The sequence below is a fragment of the Rhipicephalus microplus genome, chromosome 1 (genome assembly GCF_043290135.1).
Source record: "Rhipicephalus microplus isolate Deutch F79 chromosome 1, USDA_Rmic, whole genome shotgun sequence".
NCBI classification, from domain to species: Eukaryota; Metazoa; Arthropoda; class Arachnida; order Ixodida; family Ixodidae; genus Rhipicephalus; species Rhipicephalus microplus.
In genome coordinates, this window is record NC_134700.1 from 198,221,134 (window position 1) to 198,239,153 (window position 18,020).

Sequence of the window (18,020 nt, forward strand, 5' to 3'; positions counted from 1 at the left end):
GCGTGTCATGTAACAACATGACTACATGCCACGCTCATGATGCGCCGGCAGCCGTTTCGCTAGCTTCCCTTATACCAAACTTCGTATTACGCGACGCGAACGGACGACATAGGTAAATGACACATCCAAACATGATAATGATGACATGTACGTCATGTTACAACATGACTATAAGCCACACTCATGATGCGCTCGCGGCCAATTCGCTAGCTTAACATATGCGAAATTTGGTATTACGTGACGTCAATGGATGATGAAGGTATGTGACTGGTGCAAATATGATAATCATGAGCTGCGTGCCATGTGAGAACATGACTACATGCCACAGTCTAGGCACCAATACATTTCGAGGTGACGTGGCGCGCGTGCTCGCTGGCGTTCATTTCGTCGCGTCACGCCGGCATTGCCATGCCAGGCGCCGGTCCTGCCATATACTCGAAGGCGCGTGCCGCGCTGCGTTGCTTTTACGCATGCGCGTTTCAGCGCGTCCGGCGTCCCTCCGTCACGAAAAGAGGGAGGCGCAGTGTTGTCTCGGTAACGCTTTCGCGCGAAACGCAACATGTCGCATTTCGCGCCGGTTGTCGTCGGGCCGCGCCGACGGATGCTGGTCGCACCAGGCGTCAGACTATAGAGTGCTCGCGTTTTGCTAACGTAGCGTCGCTGTGCCCAGTGTGCGCGCGCGTCAACGCTACATTGGAGTATATTGCCCTTCATGATGGGGTCTTGGTCGTTTTGCTAGCTCCGCATATACCAAAGTTGGTGTTACGTGACGTCCATGGATGACGAAATGTTTGACTGACACGCCTGTCATGTAAGAACATGACAACATACCACGCTCATAGCGTGTCCGTGGCTGTTTCGCTAGCTTCACATACGCTAAATTGGTATCACGCGACGCGAATAGGTGACGAAGGTAAACGACACGTCTAAACATGATAATCATCACACGGAAGTCATGGTTGGCATCCTTTACCTCCACCTAGTAACATTGTACTAATTTTAAAGTAATGTATCAACATTTCTCATTGGTGCTTCGCATATCATCGATTCCCACTGTACGTTGGATCAGACATTTTTTTTTCTTTTTGGGCATCGTATAACATGAAAATGCCCAGCGATAAAGACACCCCGTTATCCGGCAGTCTATTTTTTGTCTTGATCAGTTAGCTTCTCTGTGTTCTCATTTCTTGATGTTTTATTTAATTCCTTTCGCGATGCTGTGCGTGCGCGTTCGTGCTCGCTTCTCACGAGTGTTTACAACAATGAAAGCCAAGAGCGAGACACACGTAGCCACACATATTGCTGACCAAACTTCTTGCATAGCTCCCACGGCGTTGCTCCTTTTTTTAATTCAAAAGACTGCCCTTTGGTACAACAAGCATACATGAAAACAACACGGGCTCATAACACATAGAGAGAGAGAGAGAATAAAATGAGGGAAAGGCCGGGAGGTGAACCAGAAAATGGAGCATCTGGTTTGCTACCCTGCACTAGGGCAAGGGGGAACGGGGAAGAAAGATGGGAAAGAAAGTGAAGAGGGAAATAGACGCGCGCAAAAAAAGGGGGGGGGGGGGGGGGGCTGGGGTGCTATAGTCTATACAATAGGCCACTGCCACGCAGAAAGTTCAGTAAAGCCTTCACTGATTTTCTGTGAGCACACAAATCATGTCGCCTTTCAAGCACTGATTGTTCAGACAAAGGTCTGTAGTCTAGACTTAACACATAAATAAACAAGTTACACTTATGCATGAAGTTCCAGAAAGGTTGGTGAAAAGGTCCTCTTATCCCCTCTTGTAAGTCTGGAGGGTGACCGGGACGGTGACCCGTAGTTCTAAGATGATGAAGGCACGCTTGTTGTAGGCCCGAGCCCGACCAGAGCAAGTGTGTCGGGTCTACGGCAGTTATGGGAGCGTCACAAAAGGGGCAGGTGGTTCCATACGCTGCGCGGTACTGTTGCGGCCAGTGGGCGGTAACTGCCGGCGTAAGAGCAACTCCCACTCGAAGTCTCCGAAGCGCTACCTCGGCTAAGCGTGTAAGCCCACCATGGAGATCAGAACCGCATGGTAGTATGAGTGCTCTTGTGGTGCGTCAGAGACATTCGTTTTGGTGGAACGCGCCTCGCAACGCAGCGAACTAGGCAGGGGCTAATTCGCGGAGACGACCACCATCGATTCTGACTCACCAGACCAACTGGACTGCATGGATGCTAACGACTTCAAGCCCTGGACAACGTCGGGCCCAGCGACAATATATATCTACGGCCGCCCGTACCTCGCACTACATGGTTTCGGGTGATCGACGCTCGCCGAAAGAAGGTTGTCGCCGAGAAGGCCTCCGCGATGCCACCAGCTACATTCCACCACATTGAGCACAGACATGAAACTTGCTGGCCCCGCCTGCCAGGTGATCTTTCGTATAAGAAGAGACACATTTCTGCAACAAGAAGCGGTCTTACTCTTGCACGCTGCTATACAAACCGCAACCCGAGCCCCCATGCCTCTGAGTGCGCAGGTACGAGTACGCAAAGAGCAGAACATCACCCTAATCAGCACCCCAGACCCAGACCTCACGGTACAGTTGTGCTATGTGCAGACAATCAAGCTCGGCAGCGGATCGTAATAAGTCTCCGCTTACAAGGCTTACACAGATAATTGCTGCAAGGGATTCATTACAGGAGCTTTCCCTATACCCACAGAAGACGCCCTCATGAACGATACCTTCACTTATCCTCAAGGTATCAATATTATCCAAGCCCAACCATTCGGCACGAATGGAGCATGCCTCTACACTTTCGAGGAAAAGCCTGTTCCCCGATACGTCTACTTACAGGGCGTGGAATTACGATGCAGACCTTTCCAACCAGTCACCCACGTGTGCCACTGCTGCCTCAGAACAGGCCACCGACACGACATCTGTCCATATCCACAAGAACGCCGGTGTGGAAATTGCGCCATTCTCAAACCAGGCGAACACCATGATGGTTGAGTCACGCGCTGTCTAACATGTGGCTCCGATGAACACCCCACCATCGACCTGGGGTGCTCAGCCCGACAGAGGAGGCCTGGTCCCCGTGTCCTGAGAGATAAATGCCAGCTCCTAGAAATGCTCAATGACCTTCCACTGAGACAACTTTCTGAACAGTTGCCACCAAACAACCAACCTCGCAGTAGTCTTCAACATGCCGGCAGCGAAGGCCAGGGTAGGAGTGCCCGATCCAAGTGCTCAAAAACTCTGAAGCATGAAAAGCAGACCTCGCAACCTATTTAACCCCAAGCACCTCCACCCATCCAGGCTCCTGGCATCCATCCAGGAACCACCCACCACCTTCTTTGTTCTTCGCAGTGCAGTGCGAAAAGCTACAATACGTGGTCAGCACTCCCGCAACGAGAGCTCATCCATGCACCTGGCTTGAAGGCCAGAGCAGTGGCCCCGGGTGCATCTGGCTTGTCTGCAGGAGGTCGCCTAGATCTAGCTTCACAGTCGCAGCTTAAGTTCGTAAGTGATAGCCTCAAGGTTGTTAAAACACAACTGATTAACAAACAAGAACAGGCCCTCCAGAGAATGAAGACCACATTTAGTCACCGCATGAAGAAAATTGAGGCTACACTTAATCACCTGTACAATATGAAAGCTCAATCATCACCAACCTGTACGCATCAATTACGCAAATTGGCCGGCGCTTCCTCTCAGCACACGGAGAAGTTGAACAGCCCACAATCAGGAGTTTTCACTCCCACAACGACCCAACCTGGCGAATTCTAGCAATCAACAAAATTCTGGAATAGCAGGTTTTCCTTCTTCATTCGGAAATTAAACTTCATTTGATATCAACATATGGCAGTGGAATTGTAGAAGCATCAGAAAGAAACACTCTCAATTGGCGCCTACATTGAACACTCCTCTGAACCACCTCATATCGTGGCTCTGCTGGAGACGGAGTCTGTGCCTATCTCTCTGCAAGGATGTCAGGTGGCATCCGTAACATCGCATACCGTTATCCTTATTCATAAAACCCTTCCATTCATAGATCGGACTCTTGCGAGAAGCGCCTAAGAGAAAGGAACCGAGCACACTGCTCTTGAAGTAATCCCGTCAAATCACGCATCGGGTAAATAACTCTTGGTAATTAACATATACAGCACCACTAAAGATAAGGGAACCGGCATACCCGAAATTCTTGCTCAACCGCGGTCCCCCCATCTTATTATAGTATGTGACATTAATGCACACCATACCACATGGGGTTACATAAGTAACTCACCGGAAGGTAACCTTGTACATAACACACGCACACTTTCTTACGGCTTGCGCTTCGTGTCTACTTCCCACCTTTAACCACCTCGAGTTCACGGTATATGCTAGTTCACTGAATTCATGGCACTGCAGCCCAACGCTCGCTAAACCTTTCTAAAACCAAGGAGGTTACGCCCAGCGAGTATAACGTAGCAACCCTTTCTTGTCAGATAGTGCTCAATGTACATGCCAATGGCTGCAAAGGGCGGAAGAGAGACAGGCGAATTAGCCTTTTAGTTAACGCGCACCCTGTGAATTTTTTATTGTTCCACAACGCACAGAAGAAATCTCCCAGCGGCACCACCTTGGAGGTCAAAACGTAAGACTGGTTACACACTACGACTACTACGACTACGAGGGACAAATGGGTGCCGCCATAAAAAGCTTTGCCCCAAAAAGGTGGGAGCTGTTTCTTTTGAGAGCTTTGCGTTAATACCTACAACTAGGTATGAAATTTAGTGCTCAGAAAGCAGGCGAACTCGAATTAACTCTCAAACTATCGAAGGCAGCGGCAGTGGTATCCCCCAGAGGCAGTACGAATGTGAGCTGTTCCGACGCGTGCGATCGTGGTTTTGCGGCCATCCTGAAGATTTCGTTCTCCCTTCAATTTTCAAGTGTGAATGTAGCCTAACTGAATGCGCTCCCTGAAGTGGGCATGTCCGCAAGGTGCAAAACAGTTATAATAGCTCTCCTGGACCTTGTGTGCCGTTCATAAAACTTGGCATTCGTAAATGAGCTTTTGCAGGGGTGACTGCTCACTCCAGCTGAAGATTTGTACCCGATGATAACAGAAGACAATCGCTTGAAAGTTTCTCTAAGGAACAATTCTATCAAAGCATTTTTTTATCTTAGGTAGGAGTGCCATTTTGATAATAAAAAATTGGCAGATCCCACGTACAGCGGGAATAGATGATATGCGAAACACAAATGAGAAATGTTGATATATCACTTTATTATCAGCACAACGTTATGCGGTGGAGGTAAATGATGCCGTACATGACTTCCATGTCATGGTTATCATGTTTCGATGTGTCAGTGACATTCCTCATCTATTCACGTCACGTGCTACCAAACTTAATTTATTTGAAGCTAGCGAAACCGCCGCGAGCGCGATATGAGCGTGATATGTTGTCATGTTCTTATATGACGGACGTGTCAGGATCATCATGTTTGCACCAGTCATATATTTCGTCATCCAATAGACGTCACGTAACACCAAATTTGGTACATGTGAAGCTAGCAAAATGGCCGCGAGCGCATCGTAAGGGGCCCCGATATATTTCAATGTAAGCGTTGACGCGCGTGCACACTGGGCGCAGCGATGCTATGTATACGTTAGCGGAACGCGAGCTCTCTATAGCCTGACGCAAGGTGCGACCAGCGTCCGTCGATGCGGCCTGACGGCAAGCGACGCGAAATACGACATGCTGCATTTCGCACCGATGCGTTATGCAGACAACACTGCGTCTCCCTCTTTTCGTGACGGAAGGACGGAGAAACACGCATGCGTTAAAGCAATGCAGGTCGGCGCGCGCCTGCGAGTATATAGCAGGACCGGCGCCAAGCGTGGCAACGCCAGCGTGACGCGACGAAATGAACGCCGGCAAGCACGCGCGCCGCGTCACGTCGAAATGTATTGGCGCCTTGACTGTGGCATGAAATCATGCTCTCACATGACACGCAGCTCATGATTATCATATTTGCACCAGTCATATACCTTCGTCATCCATTGGCATTACGTAATACCAAATTTGGCATATGTGACGCTAGCGAAACGACTGCGTGCGCATCATCAGTGTGGCATGTAGTCATGTTGTTACATGACTCGCATGTCATGATTATGATGTTTGGATGTGTCATTTACCTCTGTCGTCCGTTCGCATCACGTAATACCAATTTTGGTATAAGTGAAGTTAGTGAAACGGCCGCCAGCGCATGATGAGCGTAGCATGTAGTCATGTTGTTACATGAAACGCATCTTATCTTCATCATGTTTGCACCAGTATCATATCTTCGTCATCTATTCACGTCCCTTAATACCAAATTTGGAATAAGTGAAGCTCGTGAAACGGCCGCCAGCGCATCATGAGCGCGGCATGTAGCCATGTTGTTACATCACACGCATCTCATGATTATCATGCTCGCACCAGTCACAACCTTCGTCATCCATTCACGTATGCATGTAATACCAAATTTGGTATATGTGGCACTAGCGAAACCGCCGTGAGCGCATCATTGGCTTGGCATGTTGTCATTTTGTTACATGACACGCATGTCATGATTTTCATGTTAGGGTATGTCACTTGTGTTCGTCATGCAGTCATGCCATACCACACCAGTTTTGCAACATGCCATGTGAACGAAACCACCGCGAGAGCTGCAGGACCATGAACTGTAAATTATGACATTCATGACATACAAGTCGTGATTTTCATGTTATGACAGTCACTTATGCTCGTCATTCAATCATGAAATGCAATTCTAATTTTTGTATCGATACCATAATCGAAACGACCAGGAGAGGTATAAGTGATAGATAGATAGATAGATAGATAGATAGATAGATAGATAGATAGATAGATAGATAGATAGATAGATAGATAGATAGATAGATAGATAGATAGATAGATAGATAGATAGATAGATAGATAGATAGATAGACAGACAGACAGACAGACAGACAGACAGACAGACAGACAGACAGACAGACAGACAGACAGACAGACAGACAGACAGACAGACAGACAGACAGACAGACAGACAGACAGACAGATAGATAGATAGATAGATAGATAGATAGATAGATAGATAGATAGATAGATAGATAGATAGATAGATAGATAGATAGATAGATAGATAGATAGATAGATAGATAGATAGATAGATAGATAGATAGATAGATAGATAGATAGATAGATAGATAGATAGATAGATAGATAGATAGATAGATAGATAGATAGATAGATAGATAGATAGATAGATAGATAGATAGATAGATAGATGCGCTCAAAGTCGCCGAAGTTCGCTAAGAAATGCTTCGCATATAAAACAGTTGAATTGGTCTCTTTCTAGTAATTGAGACATCACAAAACAATAAGCTGAGACTCCAATAAAGCGCCAGCGCAGTAAGCGACATAATGGCTTCCAAGCTGGTCGAATGCCTCGTCGGTATCCTCCAGGCTATGTTAGCGCGCACATTTCGCGTTACCAGAACTAAATCGCCATATACATACCACCATAATGTCAAACACAAGGAATTGAAGAAATGTTTCAAAGCAAATTTAAGAACAAATATAACTTGACTAGTAATTCCTAAAGAGGCGCTTCTTGTGCGCGTTATCACCACTCTCTTAATTCGATTGGAAGGTTGAGCGACCAGGCAATGTGCAAAACCACACTAGAGATGGCTCCCCAACGTTGATGTACCGTAACCAGCTGTCCTTGACGTATGCAAGTCATCTCAGCGATATCGACTTGAAACTATTATTTGAAGCAAGGACTACATTGCATCCAAATTTATAGATATTAAGCTAAGCTCATAAAGTTCAGTAACGTGTGATGACGCAGTATCTGCTACTCTAATAATTGATTTTGCTTTCTTTTTTCTTTATGTGAACTAAAAGTGAACTTGAAAATTTTTCAAATTGTTCATTTAGTGGTGAGTGCACAAGTAAGGCTATATATACGGAGAAATTTGTGGCACCACACTAACTTATCAGAATCTGACATTTCAGCTCGATATGACAAAAGAGTTCTACAATGGCGTAAACGTTAGTACTCGGAAAAAAAAAAAATTGGGTGTCGTGCAAAGCCCATTGGAAAGCGAAGCGTGGTCTTATCACCTCTCACTGTGCAACCTATTTCTCCAGTTCTCTATATTTATTCATAAAGTGGAGCTGCCTTCTTTTTTGTTCCTCTTTAGTTTTCTCTTTTGCGCTCTTTGCGTTTTTTCTCTGTTGGCTGTTATTTATCGTAGTTTTTTTTCTCTTTACTTCTTTTTTTCTGTCTTCTTTCTATATCTCTTACTAGTCTACTTTTGTCTCACTCTCTCTCTACTTCTGGCTTGCTTCTTCATTTTTTCTATCCTTCTCTCCCTCTATTTCATTTTCAACTTTCTCCGACTGTCTCTGTCTTCTTAAGCATTTCTATCTCTATTTCTTTTTCTAGTTTTGATACGGTATGATTTAAACTCCCTCCTCATCCTTCCTCTCATATTCATCTTCAATTTAATCGACTACTTGCTTGCGAAACTATACTATCCAGTACTATGCTATGCTACCATGGTCACCTTCCCACCGCATGCTCCACGTGACATCGATTCCCATGGTAGGTTGAATATGCCGAATTTATTTCTTCAGAAATGGTGTTGAAGAATGTCGTCGACGGTGCTTGCGTTTACTCGTGTCATCCAACACATTACGAGTGCAACGCCACCCTACTTATTTATTGCCTTCTTGCTCACGCCCGACAAACACGTTTGTAGACTCACCGATCCAACAGCTGCCGATTTCGCCATCGTATCTTTGTATTATATTCACGCACCGCCACTCTTTGTCTGCAGGTCCGACTCAAGGCGTTGACTCGCCGAGTGACACATGTTCACAACTAATTGCCGGACCACCCCGCCGCTTTTATAGGGTGAGGAGGGTGAACGTGGGCTCTTCGTGAAGCACCACTGTTATAAACGGTTCACGAGGACACAAGAAGCGAAGAGACGCAAGGACGGTACGCGAACGTCAACTTGTTTTGTTTTGATTTGTTTTTGTGCATTCGAGGACGTGTCGCTGACTCACTCAAGGGAGGCGTGAGGCCGCAAGGACAGCACAAGTACGCTTCGTCTAAAGCAGTGTCGACTTCTCAGTGGCACGACCACCGAGTGGCACCCTTGTTTCAATTCCAAGCGCATCTGGTCAGTCACGTAATTTCGCTTTAGGGAATAATCATTACAATAGTCTTCTTAAAAATTGGCAGATCCCACGCACAATGGGAATTAATGATATGTGAAGCACGAATGAAGAAGGTTGATATGTCACTTTAAAACCAGCGCAACGTTACGAGGCGGAGGTAAGTTATGCCGTACATGACTTCCATGTCATTATTATCATGTTTGTACGTTTAATCCGCCTTCGTCATCTATTCGCATCACGTGATACCGAATTTGGTACATGTAGAGTTAGCAAAACGGCCGCGAGCGCGCTATGAGTGTTGCTTGTAGTCATGTTTTACATGACACGTATATCATGATTACCATGTTTATACCTGTCATTTACTTTCATAGTCCATTCACGTAACGTAATACCAAATCTGCTTTACGCTGAACTAGTGAAAAAGCCACGAGCACGTTATGAGCGTAGCACGTAGTCATGCTTTACATGAAACGCATATTATATCATGTTTGGACGTGTCATTTACCTTCGTCGTCTATTAACGTGACTTGATAGCAAATTTGGTGCTTGTGGAGATAGCGAAACGGCCGTGAGCGCACCATGAGCGTGGCATGTAGTCTTGTTGTGACATGACACGCATCTCATGATTATCATTTTTGCACGAGCCACATACCTTCGTCATCCATTCACATCCCGTATTGCGAACTTTAATATGTGTGAAGCTAGCGAAATTGCGGTGAGCGCATCATGAAGGGCCCAATATACTCCGCCGTAACATTGACGCATGCGCACGCAGGGCGCAGCGACGTTACGCTAGCAAAACGTGAGCACTCTATACAGTCTGACACCAGGCGCGACCAGCGCGACCAGCGTGCGTCGGCGCGGCCCAGTGGCAACCGGCGCGAAATATGACATGCCGCATTTCACGCCGACGACGTTAGCCAGACAGCACTGCATCTGCCTCTTTTCATGACGCACTGACGCAGGGCGTGCTCAAACGCGCATGCGTCAAAGCAACGCAGCGCGGCGCGTGCCTGCAAGTATATGGCAGGCAGATCGGCACCTGGCGTATAGCATCGCCGGCGTGACGCCACAAAACGAACGCCGGCGCGCACGCGTGCCGGGTCACGCCGACGTGAATTGGCGCCTTGAATGTGGCATGTGGTCAACTTCTTACATGACACGCATCTCATGATTATCATGTTTGCGCCAGTCACATACCTTCCTCATCTGTTCACCTGCTTATGTGAAGCTACGGAAACGGCCGCAAGCGCATCACGAGTGTGGCATATAGTCATGTTGTTACATGACGCGCATGACATGATTATCATGTTTGGACGTGTCATTTACCTAAGCGTCCGTTCGTGTCACGTAATACTGAACACGGTACAGGTGAAGCTAGCGAGAGAACAATTGGCCGCCCTGGTGCAGTATCTGGCCAGTACCTCCCATATGCATACGTCAATTAACTCACGGTCCTCAGTCCCCAGCGGCTGCGAAGCAACTGACCATGGCAGATGTCAGATCTGCAACGCAGCAGAGGGTGCTAATAATCTCTGAATCCGGACAGGCCACCATGGGAACCTGAACTTGGCAACGTTTAACGCTAGAACCTTATCTAGTGAGGCAAGTCTAGCTGTACTGTTCGAGCAGCTAGAGGGCCTTAAATGGGGTGTAATAGGGCTCAGTGAGGTGAGAAGGACAGATGAGGCCTATACAGTGCTACAGAACGGGCACGTCTTTTGCTATCGGGGCTTGGCTGACAGATCAGAACTGGGAGTGGGACTCCTTATCCACAGAAACATAGCTGGCAACATAAAGGAATACTGTAGTAAGAATGAAAGAGTGGTAGTTATCGTAATTAAACTCATTAGGAGATACAAGATGAAGATGGCACAGGCTTATGCGCCTACGTCCAGCTATGATGACGCGTCAGTTGAAAGCTTCTATGAAGACGTGGAATTAGTAAGGTAAAACACAGTATACTATACTGATAGGAGACTTCAATTCCAACGTAGGGAAGAAGCAGGCTGAAGACCAGCCAGTAGGAGATTGTGGCATCGGTAGTAGAAATACCATAGGGTAGTTACTAATAGAACTCGCAGAACGCAATAATTTACGGATTTTGAATACCTTCTACTGCAAGCGACGGAACCGTAATGTGACATGGAAGAGCACTAATGGCGAAACTAAGAACGAAACGGACTTTATACTGAGTGCCCACCCAAGCATCGTGCAGGATGTGGAAGTGCTTGGCAAGGTACGATGCAGTGACCATAGAATGGTACGGTCTCGAATTCGCCTAGACTTGAAGAAGGAATGACAGAAACTGATACGCAAGAAGCCAATAAATAAGCTAGCACTGAGAGGAAAAGTACAGGAATTCAGAGTCTCGCTTTAGAACAGGTACTCAGCTCTTATCGAGGAAAACAGCCTTAGCGTAGATACAATGAATGATAATCTGACGAGTATCATTACGGATTGTGCAGAGGAAGTTGGAGGTACTGTAGTGTGACAAGAATCTGGCAAGGTGCCCCAGGAAACAAAGAATCTCATTCAAAAGCGTCAAAGCATTGAAGCCTCAAATACAACAGACAAAATGGAGTTGGTAGAGCTTTCGAAGCTGATTAATAAGCATAAGGTATCCTATATCAGAAGGTATTACATAGAGAGAATTGAATATGCTCTGAATAAAGGAGGAAGCGTGAAAGAAGTGAAGAGAAAACTTGGGATAGGCAAAAGCAAGATCTATGCACTAAGTGACAAGGAAGGCAAAGTAACCACCTATATGGATAGAATAGTAATATTACCGGAGGAGTTTTACAGATATCTGTACAGTAGCCAGCACAACCAAGACCTTAATATAAGAACTAGCAGTAATCCAGATGACACCCCACCAGTAATGATAGAAGGAGTCAGACAAGCCTTGGAGAGCATGCAAAGAAGCAAAGCTGCTGGTGAGGATCGGGTAACATCAGATCTGCTGAAAGATGGAGAACAGATTGTGTTAGAAAAACTAGTGACCCTCTTTACGAGGTGTCTCCTGGCGGGAAGAGTACCAGAATCTTAGAAGAATGCTAACATCATCTTAATAGATAAGAAAGGAGATGACAAGGACTTGAAGAATTGAGGACGACCAGCTTGCTCTTCATAGTATACAAGCTATTTACAAAGGTAATTGCTAACCGAATTAGGACAACATTAGAATTCAATGAACCAAAGGAACAAGCAGGATTTCGCACATGCTACACAATTATCGACCGCATTTATACTATCAATCAGGTAAAAGAGAAATGCTCAGAATATAGCTAACCACTATACATAGTCTTCATATATTACGAGAAGGCGTTTGATTAGGTAGAAATATCAGCAGTCATGCAGGCACTGTGGAATTAGGGCGTCGACGAAGCATATGTAGACATCCTGGAATAAATCTACAGGGGTCAACTGCTATTTAGTGCTTCATAAAGAAAGCAATAGAATACCAATCAAGAAGGTTGTAAGGCAGAGGGACACAATCTCCCCAATGCTATTACCCGCTTGCTTACAGGAGGTCTTCAGAGGCCTGGAATGGGAACAGTTAGGCATAAGAGTCAATGGAGAGTACCTTAGTAACCTGCGCTTCGCCGATGACATTGCATTGCTGAGTAACTTACGGGATGAATTGCAACTTATGATTACGGAGTTAGACAATGAGAGCAGAAAGGTAAGTCTTGAAATTAATCAGTAGAAAACAAAAGTAATGTACAACCTCGGAAGAGAGCGGTGGTTCGAGATAGGTAATAGTGCACTTAGAGTTGTAAAAGAATAGGCTTACTTAGGGCAGGTAATAACCGCGGAGCCGTACCACGAGATGGAAGTAACTATAGGAATTAGAATGGGGTGGAGTACATTTGGCAATCACTCTCAAATCATGACAGGTACATTACCACTTTCCCTCAAGAAGAAAGTACATAACAGCTGCATCTTGCTGGCACTTAGCTACGGAGCAAAAACCTGGAGACTTACAAAGAGGGTCCAGCTTAAATTGTGGACGACGCCGCGAGGCACGGAAAGGAAATGGTAGGTGTAACCTTAAGAGACAAGAATACAGCAGTGTGGATTAGGGAACAAACCGGGGTCAAAGATATCATAGTCAAAATCAAGAAGAGGAAATAGACATGGGCCGGGCATGTAGCACGTAGAAAGGATAACCACTGGTCATTAAGGGTACTAACTGGATTCTGAGAGGAGGCAAGCGGGTTAGGAGGAGACGGAAGGTTAAGTGGGCAGATGAGATTAAGAAGTTTGCGGGTATATATTGGCAGCAGCAAGCACAAGATCGAGTTGACCAGCGGAACATGGGAGAGGCATTTGTCCTGCAGTGGACGTAGTCAGGCTTATGATGATGATGATGATGATGATGATGATGATTATGATGATGATGATGATGAAGCTATCAAAATGGCCGTGAGTGCGTCATGAGCGTAGCATGTAGTCATGTTCTTACACGACATGCATCTCATGATTATCATGTTTGCACCCGTCGCATACCTTCGTCATTCATTCACGTCCTGTAATACCAAATTTGATATATGCGAAGCTAGCGAAAGGGCTGCGAGCACATCGATCAAGAGGCTGCATGTAATCATGTTTTGTTTCATGACACGCATGTGATTATTTTCATATTATGGTCTGCCAAGTGTATTCGCCATGCAAACATGTCATACCATTTACCAGTTTTGCAACATGTCATGTGAACGAAACCACCGCAAGAGCAGCAAGACCATGAAATCTAAATCATCACATTCATGAAATACATGCCAAGATTTTCGTGTTATAAATGTTACTTATGCTCGTAAAAAAACATGAAATACCATACCAATTTTGGTATCGATACCATTATCGAAACGGCCAGGAGAGCTGAATGTCGTAGGCGGATAGATAGATAGATAGATAGATAGATAGATAGATAGATAGATAGATAGATAGATAGATAGATAGATAGATAGATAGATAGATAGATAGATAGATAGATAGATAGATAGATAGATAGATAGATAGATAGATAGATAGATAGATAGATAGATAGATAGATAGATAGATAGATAGATAGATAGATAGATAGATAGATAGATAGATAGATAGATAGATAGATAGATAGATAGATAGATAGATAGATAGATAGATACGCTTCAATTCGCCGAAGTTCGTAAGAAATGCTTCGCATTTAAAAGGTAAATCGTCGGTTCTACACCAAGAATGCTATTGCATGCACGTCATATTGAAGCATAACTTCAGATAAATACCATAGAACTGCCTTCATTAGAAATAAAAATTTACTTATTCAGTTCGTCGAAAAGAGAGGTAGGCAGGATAAACATTACTGGTTCCAAATCTGAGTGGGAATGCTCATCAAGTTCACTGAGAGATTGTGAGCAGCTTGCGAAAGACTGTAGCACCTGGCGGAGCATACGTCAACCACGCGCTTCTGTTTACGTTGCCTCTGAGATCCGCTTCGGCAGCGTGAAGACACACAAAGGGTATGTTCCATAGAGTTTTATACAATAAGACCTAGAGAGGAATCTGGCGCTGCGAGCGTGTACCCCCATGGTAATTATGGGAAGTACATGCTTCGGATTGGAATTATTGTTAGTTAGCGAACTGCTTACAGATCTTTTTCTACAGTTTCAATTTCGTTCTTCATGCAGCGCTGGTAGTGGGGTGCGCTGAGAAGGCCTGAAGCAGTGCCTTTGTTGTTTGAAGAGGCTGAAGACCACTAGATCTCCTGATTTTTTGTGACGTTAGAGTTTTACTATTCGTATTTGACAGTTTAAACGAAGTGTCGTCCACTCCCCACATGCATAGATGTAGAGTCTCATGCCAGTGCAGGATATTTCATCGAGTTCGTGTTTTTTTTTTCGCGAGCGCGTCGTGCCTAAACTCATTGGAAACGACTGAAAACGACGGTGAAACAAAGTAGACGCACCGTTACGCTCCTTTGAATTGACTTCACAACAAAACGAGAGGTACATTTGGGGCCGAGTTTTGGTGCCGACCCCTTGGACAGACGCACCTGGTATGGCAGCAGACGAAACGTTAAGTGTTTGTCACTTAATACTGTACTGTTACTTCTATAAATAGATAATTGTTCTTTCGAGGGAAAGACAAGTATGTTTGTTTTTTAAGTGTTGTAAAAAATAATTCATTATACCTTGAGGCTAAATCTGGAACGCAATGGTAAAGCAATGCATACCCTGGTGATTAAACTTGCCCAGGTTTCCCTTCTGCCTCCTGGTCACAAAAACGTTTAACAACAAGATGTACATACAAAAGAGTGAAGCGATTTTTTATTAAATATAACTCCAAAGCACTTTGTTTTACATTCGGCAAAGAAGCATCGTGAATCTCAAAAACGCAATCCATTCAAAGCCGTTCCAAAGCCTGTACTTCCCATAATTCCCGTGGGGGTACACACGCTAGTGAAAGAGCCCTCGTAGACACAATAGCGCGAGATTCCCCTCTAGGTTTTATTATATGAAACTCTATGGTATGCTCCAATACTCACCGTAGATGGCTAAATAGACAACTAAGTGGACGGCGGCCATTTTAAGTCCCATTTCAATTCTCACGTAGCCGACAAATTAGACAGCCTAGACAAAGCAGCATCAACAAAAATTGGCCCCGTATCTGCATGTAATCAGCAAATGTCGTCGAAAGACGATAGGCTTGCGTGTGGAGAGAGTGAACAAAACAATTATTTGATGTTCTGCGCAAGAAAATCGGTGAGTGGTATTCCGGAGGCGCTGCTAGATTGCCTCGAGCGTGCAGCGGAGGCGAACGAGCGCATCAAGTCACGTCACACATGAGACATGAGCCTCATCTGGCAGTTTCTTTTGAAACACAAAGCGTGTGGCAATGCGCGCCCGTCTCAGAGGTGATAAGCTGTAGAACGCGAGGTGACGGGTACGTGCCACCACCATCTCGTCTTAGCAATGCGTTGGAAACACGCCCTGTTTCGTGCAAGCGTTGCATGGTAAGCGCAGCGTGATAAGCGCTACGGTCCTTAAAATTACTTATGTATGCGTTTTCTAGTAAGAGATGCATATGCAGAAAATATGCGTGTTATTATGGTGCCCCAAACATGTGCAATATTTGTTTTTTAATTAACAATTGCACAAGCATGAACGCTCAACCTTGAGCAACATTGGTGGTCGCTGCAGATGGGGTCGACCGTTTCAAGTACCCGATGCGGGTAAGAGTGGACAAACAGACAAATGTACAGACAGACAAACAGACCAAAATTTTTGCGTCGAAGGTCCCAAAGAAAGACTATCGTCTTTAAAACGATGCAGGCTACTTTGCTGTCCAAACAAGATGGTGGCTCAGCGAGCTAGCTGCTCGAATGCATGGAGGAAGAAAACAACTTAGGAGAGGCCCTGACGTCACTCGTTGTGACGTCAGGGTGCGACGTCAGGGTCTCTCCTGGCAGTGATGAATATAGACGAGAGGTAGCACCATCATATTGTCACGGGTTATAAATTACAGGGGGTTTATTTAAAAACACGGACAGTGGGGCTTGTAGAGACGCTCTCAGAGAAGGCCGCTAAGATTATCGTCTTCTTCACTCTGCTGCGCTGCGCCTCTCGAGCAAATCCGCGTTCTTCGTTGTCGTCGCTATCTCGCCGCTAAATGCAGCTATGCACGTGTCATTACCCTCCCGCCAGAGTGAGCGTCGTCCCGACGCTCAACAGGTAGAGATGCGGCCATCTAGTGTTTACATCACTGATAGTGGTAAAGTTTCATGCGGACCACGTGCACTGTCTCAGGCAGATGCTGGCGACGTTTCGAACAGGAGGAGGCGTCGGGCACGACTTCGTACGTCACTTCGCTAAGACGGCACAGAACCTTGTAGGGTCCGAAGTATCGGCGTAGAAGTTTCTCTGAGAGACCTCGTCGTCGTACAGGAAACCAAACCCAGACTCTATCTCCTGGTTGATAAATGACGAATCGATGGCGAAGTGTGTACCGTTGGGCGTCAAGTTGCTGCTGCTTCATTATTCTGACGCGGGCAAACTGCCTTGCTTCTTCGGCGCGCTCAGTGAAGTCTGCGGCGTCTGTCTCTGAATCATTGCAATCGTAAGGCAGCATGGCATCAAGCATTGTCGTAACTTCTCTGCCATGAATTAGTGTGAACGACGTCATTTTTGTTGTTTCCTGGCGCGCCGTATTATACGCGAATGTGATGTACGGCAATATTCGGTCCCAATTCTTGTGTTCTACGTCGACGTACATGCAAAGCATGTCAGCGATTGTCTTGTTAAGTCTTTCTGTAAGCTCATTCGTTTGTGGGTGGTAAGCTGTCGTCTTCCTATGCGCTGTGCCACTGAGCGTAAGCACAGTGCGCAAAAGCTCGGCTGTAAACGCGGTACCTTTGTCTGTTATGACGACAGCTGGAGCACCATGTCTCAGAACAATGTTCTCAATGAAGAACTGGGCCGCTTCAGCTGCAGTGCCACTCGCGATTGCCTTGGTCTCCGCGTATCGGGTGAGGTAGTCCGTCGCCACTATAACCCATTTGTTGCCACTGTCCGATGTTGGGAATGGCCCCAGCAGATCCATTCCGATTTGAGAAAACGGGGTTTCTGGCACGGGCACAGGATGTAATAGTCCAGCGGGTTTGACAGGTGGTACCTTGCGCCGCTGACAGACAATGCATGTTCGGACGTAATGTTTAACCTCTGCTGCGATTCTTGGCCAGTAATATTTTTCTTTGATGCGTGTCAGTGTTCTTGTGAAACCGAGGTGGCCCGCAGTAGCTTCGTCATGGCAGGCTTGTGAAATTTCGCTGCGGAGAGCTCC